This window comes from Mirounga angustirostris, unplaced genomic scaffold, assembly GCF_029215605.1.
Source record: "Mirounga angustirostris isolate CCGP_5_RB_7025 unplaced genomic scaffold, mMirAng1.0.hap1 SCAF_2, whole genome shotgun sequence".
Lineage (NCBI taxonomy): Eukaryota > Metazoa > Chordata > Mammalia > Carnivora > Phocidae > Mirounga > Mirounga angustirostris.
The window spans coordinates 6,277,026-6,283,025 of NW_026991710.1; positions in this window are offsets into that span (position 1 = coordinate 6,277,026).

The window sequence follows — 6,000 nt, forward strand, 5'->3', positions numbered from 1 at the left end:
TCATTTATCTATTTATTTTAGAAACAGGGAGCACGAGCAAAGGGAGGGGCAGGGAGGGAGACAAGCAGACTCTGTACTGAGTGTGGAGCCCATTGCGGGGCTCAGTCCCACAACCCAGAGATCATGACTGAAGCCAAAATCAGGAGCCAGCCACCCAACTATCTGAGCCACCCAGGCACCCCCAAAACACCATTTTAAAAATGAAGGTAGAAGGACCACCTGGGTGGCTCAGTCATTAAGTGTCTGCCTTTGGCTCAGCTCATGATCCCAGGGTCCTGGGATTGAGCCCCGCATTGGGCTCCCTGCTCGGTGGGGAGTCTGCTTCTCCCTCTCCCACTCCCCCTGCTTGTGTTCCCTCTCTCGCTGTGTCTCTCTCTGTCAAATAAATAAAATCTTAAAAAAAAAAAAAAATGAAGGTGGAAGAGAGGCACCTGGGTGGCTCAGTTGGTCAGGTCAGACGTGATTTCAGCTCTAGTCATGGTCTCAGGTTCATGAGATTGAGCCCTGCATTGGGCTCCATGCTAAGTGTGGAGCCTGCTCAAGATTCTCTCTCCCTCTGTCCCTCGCTCACACACTCTTTCTCTAAATAATAATAATAATAATAATAAAATGAAGGTAGAAAAAAGTCATTTTAGACAAACAAAAACTTAGAAAATTTGTGGCCAGAAGACCAGCCCTACAAGAAATATTCAAGGAAAATGACCTGAAATCAAAGCACAAAGATGGTGGGAGGAAATGAGGGGCACTGGGAAGAGTAATACATGGACGACAGTTGACCCTTGAACAATGCAGGTTTGAACTGCGTGGTTCCACTTATACATGACTTTTTTTTTTTTTTAAGTACAGTACAGGACTGTAAATGTATTTTCTCTACCTTATGATTTTCTTAATATTTTCTACTCTCTAGCTTACTTTATTGGAAGAATGCAGTATATAGTACATAGAACACACAAAATATGTATTGATCAAGTGTTTCTGTTATCGGTAAGGCTTCTGATCAACAGTAAGCTGTCAGTAGTTACGTTTCGGGGGAGTCAAAAGTTACATAGGGATTTTCAGCTGCGCAGAAGGTCAGAGTCCATAACCCCCAGGTGGTTGAGGGGTCAACCATGTATGTGGAATGAAATACATGACAACACAGAACAAAAGGCAGAGGGGATAAATGGCCTTAAAGTGTTGTTAGCTCCTTGCCTTATCCAGGGACTGCTAACATCCAAAAGTAGATGCAGTTAGTCAGAGCAGAGTGTTCTATCCTCTAGGGTAACCAGTATAGGAAGAATAACAGAACATATGACTAACAAGGTAGCAGAGCGAGGAGATGGAATACATTTCAACAAATTTGTCTTGATTCAAAATTTGTCAGACTTCTAAAAAAGCAAGACTCAGTTATATTGTGATTATAAGAAGCAAGTACCTTGCACAGAAGGAGCCTGAAGAACTAAACCTAGAAGGATAGGAAAAGCTGAGGTAACTCTACTAACATACAGTTAATGAGAATATAATTATTGCTATTATTTATACTCATGTACAGACATATAAATAGCTATATGTATTTAACAACATATAGTTAAAAAGACAATATATTCTTTTGAAAATAAATTTTTGAGAGAGAGAGTGCACGCACATGGGCACGAGAGTTGGAGGGGAGGGGCAGAGGGAGAGATAGACTCTTAAGCAGGTTCCACACCCAGAGCCCAACCTGGTGCTCCATCTCATGACCCTGAGATCAAGACCTGAGCCGAAACCAAGAGTTGGACGCTTAACCGACTGAGCCACCCAGGTGCCCCAAGACAATATATTTTTTAAGGCAAGCTTTATTACTAGAGCTATTTCACAATATTGAAGAACCAATTAAACAAAATAACAAAAAATTTTTTCTTTTCATTGACCGTTTTAAGGTTTCTTTTCTCTTGGAAGTTCAGTTTCAGAGCGTTCTGCTAATTCAAAGTCAGTATGGTTACTTCTTCAATACGATCATGGTGCCCCCACCCTGGGTGTTTAGGGTCAAGTTATTGTTACCTTTTCTTTGAATTGTTTGGATATTCCCATAAGGAGCCTTTAGTGCCTCATGGAATAATACTTAGTTTTCTCTGGAAAGTACTAGATGAAAGGTTTAATGTAGGGCAGAGCAGATATATAAAAGCAATGTAAATTTAAACAGGGTATGGCAGAGCAGGATTAAAATAAATTAGTGACATTTACTATCCTGCATGACTAGCCTACTAGCCCACCTGGGTCACAGCATCTAATCCCTGTCGCAACCCCAGGCTAGAATTTGGTACTCTTAGACAGCACTCTAATGACCAATCTACAAAAAGTTGACTTAAAGTTAGCTATAGATTATTGTTTGCTCTGTCCCATGGGCAATGGGGAGTCTGCTTCTCCCTCTCCTTCTGCCTGCCGCTCCCCCTGCTTCTTCTCTCTCTCTTTGTCTCACAAATAAATAAATAATATTTTTTAAAAAGGAAAAAAGCACTAAAAATCAATGATCTGAACTAGAAAATAATTAGCAAACTACTGTCATCAGCCAATCTCCCCCCAGTCTGTTTTTATAAAGAAAGTTTTATTGGAACAGAGAAACACCACTTGTTTCTGTATTATCCATGTCTGCTTTTTACTGTAATGCTATAATGGAATAATTGTAATGGAGACTATAGAGCCTTCAAAGTCTAAAATATCTACTCTCTGGCATTTTACCAAAAAATTTTGCTGACCCTTAATCTGAGTTTTCAGATCCAAACCTGGAAAATGAACAGAAAAATAAACCTAAGGAAATTAAGAGAAAGAAAACAAAAAAGACAGAAGCAGAAATCAATTAAATGGAAAGCAAACTTACAGGAGAAATCAATAAATCCTAAAGTTTATTTTTTTTAAGATTAATAATACTGATAAATACTGATGTGAAAAAAGAAGACACACGTTTCCAATATCAGAAAGGTAACAATTCACCACTATGAGAGTATAAGGCAAGCTGCAGAATGGTAAGAAATACATATATTTTAATACATATAGCCTATAAAATATTCATCTTCAAAAAATATAATAACATAAATTATTAAGAAAAAGATAGTTCCATTTATTTTAAATGGAGAAAAACTTAAGTAGACATTTAGGAAGACATCCAAATGGCTAGTATGCATATGTATAACTTCTCAATACCATAAACCATTAAAGAAATGCAATTGAAACCATGAGTTACCATGATGTATCCTCCAGAATGGCTAAGATGCAAAAACTGATCATATAAAGTGTTAACGAGGATGTGGAGCAATTGAAATTCTCTTAAACAGCCTGTGGGAGTGTAAATTGGTATAAAAAGTTTGGGCAACTGTTGAGGTGCCTGGGTGGCTCAGTCGGTTGAGCATCCAACCCTTGATTTCAGCTCGGGTTTTGATCTCAAGGTTGTGCGATCGAGCCCCACATTGGGCTCCGCGCTGAGCATGGAGTCTGCTTGGGATTCTCTCTCTCCTCCCTCTCTCCCTCCCCCCGCTTGCACATGCTCCCTCTCTCTTTCTCTTTCTCTCAAATAAGTAAATAAAATCTTTTTTTTAAAGTTTGGGAAACTGTTTAATAGAATCTATGAAAGCACACCCTAAGATCCAGCTATCCCACTCCTGAGTATCTACCCAATAGGAACGTATACCAATAGACACTGTCAGGAATATTTATGGCAGCATTAACCGTAATAGCCTCAGATGGAGACAAACCACACATCTTTCAACTGGAGAAGAGATATACAATGGTGGTTTATCCAAGCAATAGAATACAGCGTAGTAGGAAGGAAGAACGAAGTACTACTATGCACAGTAGGAAAGGAAGCCAGATGCAAAAAGAGAACACAGTGTATGCTTTCATTTACATAAAATTCAAAAGCTAGCAAAACCAAATCTATGGTGACAGAAGGCCGAAGAGTGGTTCCCTTTTGCGGGAGATAATGATTGGGAGCAGGCATGAGGGAGACTTCCGGGCATCAGTCATGCTCTGTATCTCAGTATGAGTGGGGGTTCCAGAGGGTAGTCATCATTTTGTAAAAATTCATAGAGCCATGCACTTAAGGTATGTGAAAGTTGCTGGATATATGTTTTTCTTCCATAAAAGTTTGCTAAAAAAGAAAAAGAAACTTAATTCCTAGAAAGGTAGGGTAGTGCTTGAAGAGACAAATCTGGAGTGAGACAGCCCGAGTTCAAATTCTGGCTTGGCCATTTACAACCTATGTGTCCTTAAACTATGTGGCCTCTCTGCACCTCAGTTTCCTTATCTGTAAAATGGGGACAATACTAGTATCTAAGCCTAGGGTTGTGCTGCGGACTCATGAGTTGATCCAGGCAAAATATTTATGATCGTGCCAAATAGACAGTAAGATCTCCATAAATGTTGCTTTTTTGGTGGTGGTGGTGTTTTTATCTTTGCATCTCATCTGGAGGGTCACACACAAAGTCGGGGTTAAAACCAAAGGCTTTATACTCTTGGGCATTTGTTCCAGAAAAATGAAAACTTATGTTTACACAATCCCCTGTACACAAATGTTCACAGCAGCTTTATTCCTGATAGACAGAATCTGCAAACCAGATGAAAGCACATCCCCTTCAGTGGACAAATGTGGAACTGTGGTACATCTATACCACGGAATACCACTCCACAGTGAATAGGAAACAAACTATGGTTACTCACATGAATCTCAAGGAAGCTCAAGTGAATCTCAAGGAATTCGAGCTGAATGAAAAAAGCCAACGCCTAAAGCATTTGTATGCATGCTTCCATTTATAGAACATTCTTGAAGTGACAAAAGTAGAGAGACGGAGAACAGGATTAGTCGTTGCCGGGGTTAGGGATGTGGGTGGGGTAGAGAAGGTGTGGCTATATTTGGACAACAGGAGGGGTCATTCTGGTGATGGAGCTCTTTCTTATCTTGACGTGGTAAATGCACATACCTGCACATATGTTAAAACTGCATAGAACTATACACACACGCACACACACACACACAAAGTACAGGTAAAACTGAGGAAATCTAAATAAAATCAGCGGATGGTATCAACATCAATATCCTGGATGCAACACTATACAATGGCTTTGCAAGATGTTACCACTGGGGAAGATTGGATAAACGGTCAGGAGATCTCTCTGTATTTTTTTTTACAACTGTGTAGGAATCTACAATGATCTCTGATGTCAGCCAGCCAAGCTTTGATGTCCTGACTCCATCACAGACCAGTTGGGTGACTTTGGGCAGGTAAACTTCCTAGAGCCTCAGTTTCCCCATCCACCAAGTGGAGATAGTCATAGCTCCTCCTCCCTAGCCTTGTAGTAAGGACAGAGTCATGAGCATAGTGTCCCAAACAATGTGAATCATCAACAAATGCGACCTTCAGGAAACTTATCATTGTTATAAATGAGAAGTGTGGGACTGACAGATGAAGTGATTTGCCCCGGGGTCCCCCAAAAGGGGCCAGGATTCCATCCCTGAAGCTGGGTTCTATTTGGTCAGAGGGGAGAGGATCAAAAGTGGGAAATCTGGGGGTGGACACACTAGTTTTCTCCCCCTGACACCGTGTGTATGTGTGTTGGGGGAGGGGAGAATTAGGACCGGGGAGGAGGTGCAGCAGGAGACAAAAGAGGAAGGGGTCAGAGAGCAGGCACCAAAAAATTGCTAAGAAAATCAAAGGGCCGCTGGGAAACAATAGCTTAGGGGCTATTGTTCTCTTGCCCAAATCCTCTGGCTAGGACTGAATAGATTCCCCAGCCATGTCCTCCTTTCCCATCAGGGTGGGACGCAGGGGTCAACTGGGTTCAAGGAGGTGACAGCTACTATGGACAGCAAAAAAGTGCTGCACAAATGTTTGTTGATGATGATGATGACGACGACGATGATTTTTGTAACCATTGGTTGAAAGGGCCCCTTGGAATCATTTCATATTCTGTACTGTCCTTGCTGGACCGGATCTGGGCAACTCTTTGTCATTCTTCTTGTGCCTGCTGGCCCAGCTCAAGGTCTGGCCC